A 13,282-nucleotide genomic window follows, 5' to 3' on the forward strand; every position below is an offset into this window, starting at 1 on the left:
CAATTTACCATCTGAGCCACCAGGGAATTTTGCCTAAAGTAATTGCTTTACATTAGGGTTCACTCTGTGTTGTATACTCTATGGGTTTGGACAAATGTTTATTTCCATCTGTCACGTTTCATGGTGTAATGTATTATCATGTGACTTCATATCATGTATGCACCATTACAGTGTCATATGGAATAGTTCCACTGTCCTAAAAATTCTCTCTGCTGTGCCTAGAGCACATCCTCCTCTTCCCCAGAAGCGTTAGCAATCACTAGTCTTTTTATTAGCTTTATAATTTGCATCTTCTGGAATGCCATATGTTAATAGTTGTAGTCATTCAGTGGTAGTCTCTTCTAATTATTAGGCTTCTTTCACTTAGCAATAGGCATTTAAGGTTCATCCATGTCTTTGATAGTTCATTTTATCACTGAATATTACTCCATTTTATAAATGTACCTCAGTTTGTTTATCCATCCACCTACTAATGGACATCTTCGTTGCTTCCAAGTTCTAGAAATTATGACAGAGCTGTTATAAATATTCAAAAGCAGGCTTTTGTGTGGCTATAATTTTCAACTCATTTGGGTAAATACCAAGGAATATAAATAATGGATTGTGTGGTAAGGCTAAAAGTATAGCTTTGTAAAAAACTGCCAAACTCTCTCTGAAATGGTTGGACCATTCTGCATTCCCACCCAACAATGAAAGTTCCTATAGTTCAAGATCCTCTCCAGCATTTGGTATTGTCATTACTTTGGATTTTGGCCATTCTAACAGGTGTCTCATTTTTGTTTTAGTTTGTCATTCCCTAATGACATATGATATTCCCTGGTGGCTTAGAGAGTAAAGAGTCTGCCTGAAATGTGGGAGACTTGGGTTTGATCCCTGAGTTAGGAAGATCCCCTGGAGAAGGAAATGGCAACCCACTCCAGTATTTTTGCCTGGAGAATCCCATGGACGGAGGAGCCTTGCAGGCTACAGGGTTGTAAAGAGTCGGACACGACTGAGCGACTTCACTTTCACTTTCAGTGACATAAGATGTTGAAGATCTTTTCATATACTTATTGACATCTATAGCTTTTTTCTTAAGGTGTTAGATCTTTTGCCCATTTTTAAAGTTAGGTTGTTTATTTTCTTATTGTTGAGTTTTGAGAATTGTTTGTACCCTTTAATACAAGTGCTTAATTAGATACAAGTTTTGTAAATATTTTCCCCTGGTCTATAACATGTCTTTTTAATCATTTAAGAGTGTCTTTTGAAGAGCATACGTTCCCCTCCCCCCATAAGTTTTTAATTGTAATAAGTTCCAGTTAATTTTTCTTTCATGGACTGCACTTTTGGTGCTGAATCTAGAAACTCATTGTCCAGCATAAAATAACCTAGATTTTCTCCTTGGTTTATGACCCATTTTTAGTTAATTTTTAAAAAGGTGTGAAGTATAGTGAAGTCGCTCAGTCATATCTGACTCTTTGCGACACCGTGGACTGTAGCCTACCAGCGTTCTCCCATGGGATTTTCCAGGCAAGAGTACTGGAGTGGGTTGCCATTTCCTTATCCAGAGGATCTTTCCCACCCAGGGATCTAAACCCGGGTCTCCCGCGTTGTAGGCAGACGCTTTACCATCTGAGCCACCAGGGAAGTCCTAAAAAAGGTGAGAGGTCTGTATCAGTTCCTTCTTTTTCCTTTTTCCTGTGGTGTCCACTTTTCCCACTGCCATTTGTTGAAAAGCTTATCCATTGTTCACTGAATTGCCTTAGCTTCTTTGTCAAAGATAAGTTGATTAGATTTGTGGGGGGTCTATTTCTGAGCTATTTCAGTTCAGTCGTTCAGTCATGTCTGACTCTTTGAGACCCCATGAATTGCAGCACACCAGGCCTCCTTGTCCATCACCAACTCCTGGAGTTCACCCAAACTCACGTCTATCGAGTCGGTGATGCCATCCAGCCATCTCATCCTCTGTCGTCCCCTTCTCCTCCTGCCCCAAATCCCTCCCAGCATCAGAGTCTTTCCCAATGAGTCAACTTTTCACATGAGATGGCCAAAGTACTGGAGTTTCAGCTTTAGCATCATTCCTTCCAAAGAACACCCAAGACCGATCTCCTTCAGAATGGACTGGTTGGATCTCCTTGCAGTCCAAGGGACCCTCAAGAGTCTTCTCCAACACCACAGTTCAAAAGCATCAATTCTTTGCCGTTCAGCTTTCTTTATAGTCCCAACTCTCACATCCATACAGGACCACAGGAAAAACCATAGCCTTGACTAGACGGACCTTTGTTGGTAAAGTAATTTCTCTGCTTTTGAATATGCTATCTAGGTTGGTCATAACTTTTCTTCCAAGGAGTAAGCGTCTTTTAATTTCATGGCTGCAGTCACCATCTGCAGTGATTTTGGAGCTCAAAAAAAATATAGTCTGACACTGTTTCCACTGTTTCCCCATCTATGTCCCATGAAGTGACAGGACCAGATGCCATGATCTTCGTTTTCTGAATATTGAGCTTTAAGCCAACTTTTTCATTCTCCTCTTTCACTTTCTGCCATAAGGGTGGTGTCATCTGCATATATGAGGTTATTGATATTTCTCCTGGCAATCTTGATTCCAGCTTGTGCTTCTTCCAGCCCAGCGTTTCTCATGATGTACTCTGCATATAAGTTAAATAAGCAGGGTGACAATATACAGCCTTGATGTACTCCTTTTCCTATTTGGAACCAGTCTGAGCTATTTATTTCATGCCATCGATATATTTTTGCCAATTCTTTTGCCAATTCCACATCACTGTAGGTAGAGTAAGAATTAAATTTAGATAGTGGCAGTCCTCAAGATTTGTTCTTCTTCAGTATTGTGTTGGCTATTCTGGGACTTAAGGTTCTCCAATGAACTTTAGAATCAATTTGTCACTAGTCACAAAATAACTTGCTGGTATTTTTATTAGGATTGAGTTACATGTATAGATCAAATTGCAAAGAACTGATATATTGACAATATTCACTCTTATATCCATGGAATATGTCTCTATTTATATAGATCTTATATTTCTTCCAAGAATTTTGTAATTTTCATTAGGCAGATCTTGTATTTATTTTTAAAAACTTTTCCTTAAGAATTTCTCTTTTTTCCCTTTCTTTTGTAAATGGTGCTAATGTGAATGGTGTTTGTTTTACATTTCAAATCCAATCATTGTGAATGGGTTTTGGATTTTTTTCAAATATGTTTTCTACATTTATAGGTATAAACATTAAAAAAAAAAAACCTTTAGCCTGTTGATGTGATGAATTACATTAATTGATTTTCAAATGTTGAATGAGCCTCATGTACCGGGAATAAATCCTACTTCATCGTGGTGTATATCTTTTTATACATCGTTGGATTTGATTTGCTAATATTTTGTTGAGAATTTTCACATCTATACTTATGAGGTACATTGTTTTCGTTAATGTTTTTGTGTGGTTTTGCTGTTAGGGTAATGCTGGACTCAAAAAATGAGTTAGGAAGTATTCCCTCTGCTTCTATTTCTGGAAGAGATTGTAGGGAATTGGTATCATTTCTTCCTTAAATGTATGGTAAAATTCACCTGGGCCTGGTAGTTTCTCTTCTTGAATATCATTAATTACTAATTCAATTTCCTCAATCAGTTCAGTTTAGTTCAGTCGCTCAGTCATGTCTGACTCTTTTCAACTCCATGAACTGCAGCATGCCAGGCCTCCCTGTCCATCACCAACTCCTGGAGTTCACTCAAACTCATGTCCATTGAGTCAGTGATGCCATCCAACCATCTCCTCCTCTGTCGTCCCCTTCTCCTCCTGCCCTCAATCTTTCCCAGCATCAGACTCTTTTTAATTGAGTCAGCTCTTCACATCAGGTGGCCAAAGTATTGGAGTTTCAGCTTCAACATCAGTCCTTCCAATGCACATCCAGGACTGATTTCCTTTAGGATGGACTGGTTGGATCTCCTTGCAGTCCAAGGGACTCTCAAGAGTCTTCTCCAACACCACAGTTCAAAAGCATCAATTCTTCTGTGCTCAGCTTTCCTTATAGTCCAACTCTCACATCCATATATGACTATTGGAAAAACCATAGCCTTGAGTAGACAGACCTTTGTTGGCAAAGTAGTGTCTCTGCTTTTTAATATGCTGTCTAGGTTGGTTGTATTTCCTCAATAGATAAAGGCTTTTCAGATTGTCTGTTTCTCCTAGGTATGAGTTTTCATAGATTGTGTCTTTCAAAGAAATGGTCCATTTCATCCAAGTTATTGTATTTTTGGGGGGCATAGAGTTGTTAATAATATTCCTTTATTGTTCTTTTAATGTTCATGGGATCAGTAGTGATTGCCCTTCTTTCATTTCTGGTATTAACAGCTTGTATCTTTCCTTTGATTGCATATCATTCTATTTTAATGTGCAATTTTTATTATAAGTGAAAGCAGATGTTTTCATATAGCCAGTTTTGGGGGTTCTTTTTGCTTTATTTTTTTGGTACCACGTGGCATGTGGCACTTTAATTCTTCAACCAGGGATTGAACCCATGCCCCCTGCAAGTGGAAGTGTGGAGTCTTAACTGCTGGACTGCCAGGGAAGTTCCCATACAACTAGCTTTATTTGTTTTATAAACTGTACAATTTATGTACTTTGCTTGTTTTTCTATTTTATCCAAGGCTATGATATATGAAATGTTCACCTTATGCTCTCTCATTCATGTTGCAAATGTTTTTATCCCAGCTTGTTATTTTTCTCTTAATTTTATGTTCATATATTTTCATGCTTAAGCTTTAGATAGTCTTTCAGCACTTTTAAAATTGTTTCTTTGTTATCACTGTCATGCTAAGTAATATCTAACATTCAGTAAGTATTTACTATGCATCAGGCATTATATATTTACCTATATTATCTATGGTAAACCTCAAAGGATCCTTGTGGTAGGTACTCTTACCTCCGTTTTATGGAAGAAGAGACTGAGGCACAAAACAGTGAGTATGTGATTTCAGGTGAGCAGAGCCAGGATCTGAAGCTAGGCACTCTAACACCAGATGCGTGTTGTGTGTGTGCGTGCTCAGTCATGTCTGACTCTTTCCTGATCCCATGGACTGCAGCCTGCCAGACTCCTCTGTCCATGGGATTTCCCAGGCAAGAATATTGGAGTGGGTTGCCATTTCCCTCTCCAGGGGATCTTCCTGACTCAGGGATTGAATCTGCATCTCCTGCATTGGCAGGTGGATTCTTTACCACAGAGTCATCTGGGAAGCCCCCAGTACCAGATACTCAGCTCCTAAGCTTTACTGCTTCCCAGAGCAGTGCTGCCAGTCGAAGATGGTATGATTTATCTATATTTTTCATGGTATATGTATTTTTAAAAATAACACTCATAACCACTCTACTTTTAAAATGTCAAGATTTCCCAATTTTATAACATAGAGCTATTTGTCACAGCTCTTGAAAATTTAAAAGAATTCATTTATTTTGGAACTGGAATTGATACATTATATACTTCAATCTTGTGGGCAATTGGACTGATAGAATATTGGAAGGTGTGAGATAAATTGAGACAAATAAAACAAGCAATTTTTTAAAAAGACAGTTACTATAGGAAAAAAGCAAATGATTAAAAAAAACAATAATGGTCAGAGTACACACAACATTAAGTTGTGAATGCTATTTGCATGGACGTAATAAAGTGAAACATGAATATTCAACTACACAATAAAAGTGAATGAAAGGTGAGGAAGTGGAAAATCAGAGAGTAGAACAGACAATTCTAGTTTTGGGGAGATGCTATTTCCAAATGAATTTAGAAGAACAATCAGAGGAGGAAGAGAATAGCCTTACAGCCATTAATACTTTGATGGGGCTTAAGATAAACGTAATGAATATGGAGAGAGATTATTTCACTTTCTCATGATCTCCATTTTCTCCCTTGAAACATAGTGAAAAGAAAGTGAAACCTGCTCAGTCATGTCCAACTCTTTGCGACCCCATCGACTATACAGTCCATGGAATTCTCTAGGCCAGAATACTGGAGTGAGTAGCTTTTCCCTTCTCCAGGGGATCTTTCTAACCAAGGACTGAACCAATGCAATCTCCCGCATTGCAGGTGGATTCTTTACCAGCTGAGCCACAAGGGAAGCCCAAGAATACTGGAGTGGGTAGCCTACCCCTTCTCCAGTGGATCTTCCCAACCCAGGAATCGAACTGGGGTCTCCTGCATTGCAGGTGGATTCTTTACCAACTGAGCTATGAGGAAGCCTCCTTCAGACATAGCTCTATTTCAAAAAGATTTTTAAAAGTTTTTTTTTTTTCCTCTCATTCAAGAATACATCTTCACTTGACGAGTTAAATACATAATGCTAATAAATAATTCACAATACTCAAATGAAGACTAACTTTAAATGGAATTACAAAACAGAATAAACGCACAATGTTATTTTTGAAGAGAACAATTTCATATACTATCAAGTTTTGCCACATCGTACCTTTCCCTGTCTCATTAAAACCCTGGCCATATGTCACTGCTTTCCCATCTAAGGAACATCTGATCTTTTAATAGCACATGGGACTTCTACCAGAGTGACCTTTCTTTTTGGCAGGTCATCTGACGATATTAACCAGAGTACTTTGTTCCCAGAAGAGCAGGAAACCTTAATATTCAGAGAAGCTTTATTGTTGAAATGATCTGAGCAGACTGCCAAAATGACTGACTTCCTTTCCTCTGAAGAAGTTTCTCTTGTGTTTGTAATAAGTAGATATCAAAGGGACATTTATGGGTCTAAGCAAGTTCCAGTACTTGTAAAGAGGGTGACCCCTGAGATGAGGCAGGCAGTTGGGAGAGAGATCTGTTTCAGGGGCATGGGAGGAAGTTTCCTGAAGGATGCTGGCAGCAAAGGGCCAGCAGCCAAGACTACAGGGAGGTCTTAACGTGACCAAGTATCCCTACCTGTGACAGAGCACAGTCAGAGCATATCAGAAGCAGGTGATAGTCAATGTCAAGGTAGGAAGGCAGGAAACCAGGAATGCAGTTTAGAGCAATCTAGGCCACAGCCCCAGAGAAACTGAGCAATGAAATGAGTTAAAACAACAACTCAGGAGAGCAAGTGCAGTGATCAGAACTGGGTCCCCAATTGCAGACTCTCAAATAGAGTAGTAAACGAAATCAATAAACAAGGGTAGAATCCTGGAAACTATCCAGTTGCCTCATATGATTTATAGGACTAGAGAAGTATGCTGATCCTCATACCAAAATTTATGTTACAAGGTGAAAACACAATTCTAACTTCCCAGTGAACCATGATTTAAGCTACACAAGGCTGAGTGCATGGAAATATGTCTTTGTCTCTAAGAGAGATTATAACAAATGCTTGCAATTTAGAAAAGTCACCCATAATTTTTAATATTTTTTGTTATTGGAGGTAAGCCAAAATTCCAAATCTATAGTATCCATTGCAGTAATCGAGATGAGTGAAGGTGCTGACAATGGAGGGAATGGGGATAGGGCGATGGACTGAACAGTTACAGGAGGGGAGTAGGGGATAGGCAAGGATCACAAGCAGGGAAATGCTGTACAGAATGGGTCCTTGGTGTTAAAAGATAGACTGAGGCATATTAAAATTTCTTAGCTTCTTTGAGCAAAAATCAGAATGGAGCAGCACCAGGCCAGAAGCAGTTGAGACCTCCACCAACAGGGCCTCCAGAAAAGACTTTAGAGGAAGAAGGTGGAAGCAAAGCAATAAATTAGTGGTTGGCTATAGCTTGAAAGCTAATCGGCTGCTTGTGGTTGGTTGTTCTTAGGTCTTGATTTCATAACCACAAGGCATTTACAGGCTTTGATTTGGGTTTGCTTACATAGGCAACCACTGGCATTGGTGCCACCTGTCTCAATGGTTTCTCTGTAGAGTTAATTTAACACTGGTTTCTGGATTGTCTCAGACAACTGAGTGAACAAGGATGCCAGCACAGAGGAGGGACAATCTGATGCTTGGAGTCAAAACCTGACCAGTTCTGTGTGAACTTGTGCCAATTACTTAACCTCTCTCAGCCTTTATCTGTAAAAACAAGAATAATTCTACTTACAAAGTTGTTGTGAGAACTAAATGAGAGATCATACCATTAACTTGACACATATACGGAATGTTGTATTAATTGCCAAATCCTGAATTCGAAGTCCAGTGCGCTGGGAGAGACAGCAAAAGCAATCAGCACACCACAAAGGGGCAAGTGCTAAGTGCTAAAATATCAGTGTCCATAGCGAGTTCAAGGAGCCCAGAATCAGGCACTCTGCATACAGATGTAGGGAGAGGGGACTGGGTATTTGAGTGAGGCTTGAATGAATATATTTCAACCAAAATGCATTTCCCTTGTGACCGTGAACAAATTAATCGCCTCAGTTTCCTCATTAGAGATAATAACAGTAACCATCCCAAAGAGTGATTATGAGGGCTAATTAATCCTGAAGTATGCTAATCCCTGAAGAATGCTCACTACAGGGCCTGGTACACAGCAAATACTTCATCAATGTTGGCTGTTTTTATTAACATTATGACTATGGAGAACTCAGAGTCAGCATCTCTGATGAGCTCAATGATATATCAAGGTCACAGCTAGTTAACAGCAGAGACTAGACTAGAGACCAGGTCACAGTTTTATGCTCAAAGTAGAAGTAGAGTTCTAGACTCATCCATCCTGCGTTTTCTCCTGGAGATTCTAAAGAGAGTGCTGTAACATGGAGACTTTGGCAGTTGTTCCCAAAGGGAAGTTCTGAATGAAATGATGTAACACTTGAATAAGCTCATATATAGAAGGATTGTCCACTTTGACAGGCAATCAGTCTGCAGTACATATAAATTCACTTTTTCTTGTACTGGACATCTTTGGTTTTGCTTTTGGTTTCTTAGTTCCCAGTCTACATATTTTTCTTATTTCAATCTTCTAACCTCATTCTCTGAAGCCTGTTTGATTTTCATATCAAAGGAAAATTAAAGCAAGAAGAATAGGTTCTACTTGTAATCAACATCCATTTACTCTCTATTGTGGTTCAGAAGCTCTTTGCCAGGACTATATGGAAAGAGCCAAAGGATGGAAAGATAGCTTCCATCTTTGAGACAGTTATCATTTTAAGTAAACCAGATCTACAGGCAATGAGAAAACAATAATTCTAGAGTAACATATAGATATTCCATGGTCATATGGGGTAGGTTGGAGACAAAGTCAACTGGTGTTGTATTAGGCAGGAGCTAAGGAGGATGTATGGAGAAAAAAGAATCATGTCTTTGGCCAGTGCTGTGCTGGGAATTCTGTATAGTATCTGGATGATTCTGGGCCAGCCCTAAAAATGGTCAAAAGATCGGCAAAGAGAAAGGCAGGCAGTGGTTTTTATTAGGATCACCCGGTACGGACAAAGAAACCTGCACGCAGCCTCCACCCTCAGAGATTCTGCTTCCTTCTTCCCTGGACAGGGAGCTCAGGTCTCCACACTTTATGAAAGCTCCCAGGTGATTCTACGTGCAACCAAGGCTGAGAATCTCTGCACTGAGGCAAAGACTAGATGTCTGTATAGAGAGCTAATGCCTATGAATGTGTTTTCTAAATCATACAATACTGCGGGAATAAAGTCTCATCATTGTCTTTCTGTGTGGAGCTTACACCGAGAGAGTTCCTCAGATGACACTGCACTAGTGCACTTCAAGTGTGCTGCTTGTACACTTCAAGCAGGATTAGGAGCGTACTGTATTGAAGCAGGCATGTGGGTCTGTGGGGAGGAGGGGGAGGGTGACCAAGAGAAGGGCCAGGCTGGGGCTGGAGGAACTGACTCACGAGGTTGCGTCTGTGGATTCCAGGTCTGCAGCAGCAGAAGGTTATGCCCAGGGCTTGCCAGACATCTCCAGAGCTTTCTGTTTGGAAATTTCAAGGAGGCTTATTTTGTCGTGGAGCTAGTTGCCGTGAAAGTGCCAAGCTGGAGAGGAACAAAAGATGGGATTCAAGAGTTTGACTCATAGTCCATGGCCATTAAGTGTTTGCTGAAATGAAGACAAACTGTGGGATGACAGTGTAGCACTGAAAAGAAGAGAAGGTCTCGCAAATCAGATCAGCCTGTTTGGATTTGATGCTAGTGGCAGCAGAAAGCCACCAGGTAGCTTTGAACAGTGTTTAAGGACCTGCAAACTACTGAAAATTGAAGAAATACATGTGTCCAAGTCTATTCATCCCTTAAGAGGACTTTAAAGAGCAGTTTCATCATGAGGACAGTGGTCACTCTAATGGTTTATTTAGGCAAGACTGTGGACTCTTGTTTTCTGAACAGGGTTGCATCTTCCGGTTAGGCAGGCTGTTCATGGCACAAGAGCTGGTCTTAACAATAGAGCTGGTCCTGAGATTGGTCTGTCCTGAGCCACTAGGGCTGCATCTGCCTTTTCTCAGTGCACAAAAGGCACCCCATGGAGGAGTGGCAGCCCATCTCTAAAAGTCTGAAGACTTCTACTCAGGCAGCCTCGTAAGGTCGCTTCCTGACTCAGGCAGGAAGCCAGTGATGTGAAAAATAAAGTGGAAGAAGAGGAGAAGAATGGGCAAAATGTAAGAAGAAACGAAAAACAGCAGAGTGAGGTCCTAAGTTAGGTGAAGGCTCTCCTTAAATCTTCTGTGAGTAAACTCGGAGACAAAGTTCACCATGACCTATTAAACGGCAGAAATGAAAACAGACAAAATGCCACATGCAGGCATTTTGCAATAAGAAGCAACATGAATCCGGGACCTAAAATCCAGCGATTGTATAACCAGGCCTAGAAAAAGTCCATTTTACCAGCAGTCAGTCTCTTTTTAGGGAGAACATGTAATATGAGTATGTTTCCAAAGCTCCTCTGCACTTCTTTTCACTTTCACCCCAAAGCCCTTCCTCCCCAGCCCACTTGAGCACCACAGTGGGACAGGGCGGCTACTGCTCATGCTCCACATGCTAAGTTTGGATGCTGGATTTCCATATGATGTTCACATCTGCAACACTCTGCCACTCTCGCCTCTAATTGCCAGCTCTTCTGGTACACAGTCAGAAAAGGAAGTCCTTAACTCTCACAAGCAGTTTGGTCTTGAAACTACCTAAGAAATGTCTCAAGTTCCTTTCCATTTCTAAGGAAAGCAGAATTTGCATACTAGAAATGGAGCTCACAGTACCTAAGCAAAGAATTCCATCAAGATAAATCAGGTTCGTTCAAAGGGTATTTGCCTTATGGGTCACAGTATATTCCATGCTTTTCCATAGGCCAAGAGGACCTGTGGTCACCCCTCTGGATTCCTGTCCCTACGAGGCTTTTGCATGGAACATCACTGGTTCTTAGAGTTCCAGCTGAGGAATTTATAACATGATCTGTTTTCCTTGGGATTAGCCTTTAAAAATTTATTTATTCAGCCAACATTTAATTCATTCCCCAACTGTTAGATGCTGGGAACACAAAATTCACTAAAGAATGGCTACTGCTTCCAAAATCCTTATTTAGCAAGGGGAGACAGACATTTAATTTAATAAATGCCACAAAATGCTCTGGTGCTGTGAAAGATGTTATGTCTGGGAAAGAGAGGGGACACAAAGGGTGAGGAGAAAACTGTGGAAATAAAGTGTCTATGGGTCAAAGAGCTTGATGCAGACAGAAGGAAGACAGATGCAGGTAGATTCAGTTGACCACCTGAAGTCCCATCCTTGGAGAAGGTGGGATGGAGCATCGGTCCAGGTAGAAGAGGTGGCAGATGGGGCCAGTGGGAGTGTAACCCATAAAGCCACAGTCTTTACAAAACTTGACCTCCACAGGATGAATCTATAATTCCCAGATATGCCTGCAAGGAAGCCGATTTAATGTTTAAGAGGAATTCCAGAATGCCTAGAGTTGGGGGTTGCTTGGGAGATGGAATGCTCAGAAAACTACCCCCACCCCCATCACCTCTGGTCCTCGGAACTGAATTCCTAAGCATGTTTAGTCTCTGTCTTAGCTGTGAAAAAATAGATTTCAAGGCACTGATTTTTAAACATTTTACTGTTTAAGGCTGGATTTAATTCTTAAAGCCTGCCATTGAATGAAGATGAAAAATACATCTCATCTCTATACAATGCTGCCGACAGTTAAAACAGCATCCCTGTTTCTCTCTTTCTTCTTTACTCTCTCCCTTTTTGTAACTGGGTTAATAATTCCCTTGGAGTAGGGAGAAGAGATTTTCATTAGTACCCGATCATTTCACCCGTCTTTTCTTCCTGAGATTTCCAGTTCCTTGACACTTGATTTTCTTTAAAATTTCCATCCCTCTCTTAGTTTTTCATATGCTCCCATGGTCTGTCTCTGTAAATATTAACCTTCGCTTTTCTAACTTCTTACCTGGAACCCTCTACCTGGATCCCTTACTTAAATTTTTCTTCTTTTCATCCATCCGTTCTTTCTTATTGAAATAGAGTTGAAATACAATATTATGTTAGTTTCAGGGTACAATATAGTGATTCATTTAAATACATTATAGATGATTACCACAATAAGCCTAGTAACCATCTGCTCCCATAAAACACTATTACAGTACCACTGACTATATTCCCTATGCCATAGAGTACATCCCCATGACTTATTTATTTTATAACTAGAAGTTTGTACCTCTTAATTCCCTTCATCTGTTTAGTGGCCCCCTCCCCTCTGGCAACCATCATTTTTTTCCGAGTCTGTTTTGGGTCTGTTTTTTAGAGTCCACATACGAGTGAAATCATATGGTGACTGTCTTTGAGTTATTTCACTTGGCATAATATCCTTTAGATTTATCCATGATGTTGCAACTGGCAAAATTTCATTCTTTTTTATGGGTGGGTAATATTCCTATGTGTGGGGGTGACATCTTTATCCATTCCTCGGTGGATGGACATTTAGGTTGCTTCCGTATCTCAGCTATCGTAAATAATACTGCAGTGAACATACAGGTGCACATATCTATTTGAATTAGTGTTTTGTTTTCCTCAGGGAATACACAGATGTGAAAATGCTGGGTCATATGTAGTTCTATTTTTAATTTTTTGAGGAATCTCCATGCTATTTTCTGTGGTGGCTGCACCAACTTACATCTTTGAGGCTTCCCTTCAACACATCTTCATCAATACTTATTATTTTTTAGCTGTCTTTTTGATGACAGTCATCCTGAGAGCTGTCAGGTGATACCTCACTGTGATTTTGATTTACATTTCCCTGATAATTAGTGATGCTGAGCATCTTTTCATGTGTTTGTTGTCCATCTATATGTCTCCTTTGGAGAAACGTCTATCCTTTGCCCATTTAAAAATTATACTTGTTTATTTGTT

At 40.1% G+C, this 13,282-nt stretch overlaps 1 protein-coding gene across 6 annotated transcripts in view; it reads right to left on the minus strand.

Moving 5' to 3' along the window:
* Window positions 1-13,282, minus strand: part of PCED1B (PC-esterase domain containing 1B) — a 190,591-nt gene that overhangs the window by 74,083 nt on the left and 103,226 nt on the right. For 4 of the 6 annotated variants that reach the window (XR_001918049.1, XR_001918048.1, XM_018047890.1 and 1 more), the window contains exon 4: window positions 9,784-9,922. The exons of the other annotated variants lie outside the window; for them this stretch is intronic. The gene's annotated coding sequence lies outside the window, so the exon portion shown is untranslated. The remainder of the gene's footprint in view (window positions 1-9,783; window positions 9,923-13,282) is intronic. 6 annotated transcript variants of the gene reach the window in all.

Source organism: Capra hircus, chromosome 5 (genome assembly GCF_001704415.2).
Source record: "Capra hircus breed San Clemente chromosome 5, ASM170441v1, whole genome shotgun sequence".
Classification (NCBI taxonomy): domain Eukaryota; kingdom Metazoa; phylum Chordata; class Mammalia; order Artiodactyla; family Bovidae; genus Capra; species Capra hircus.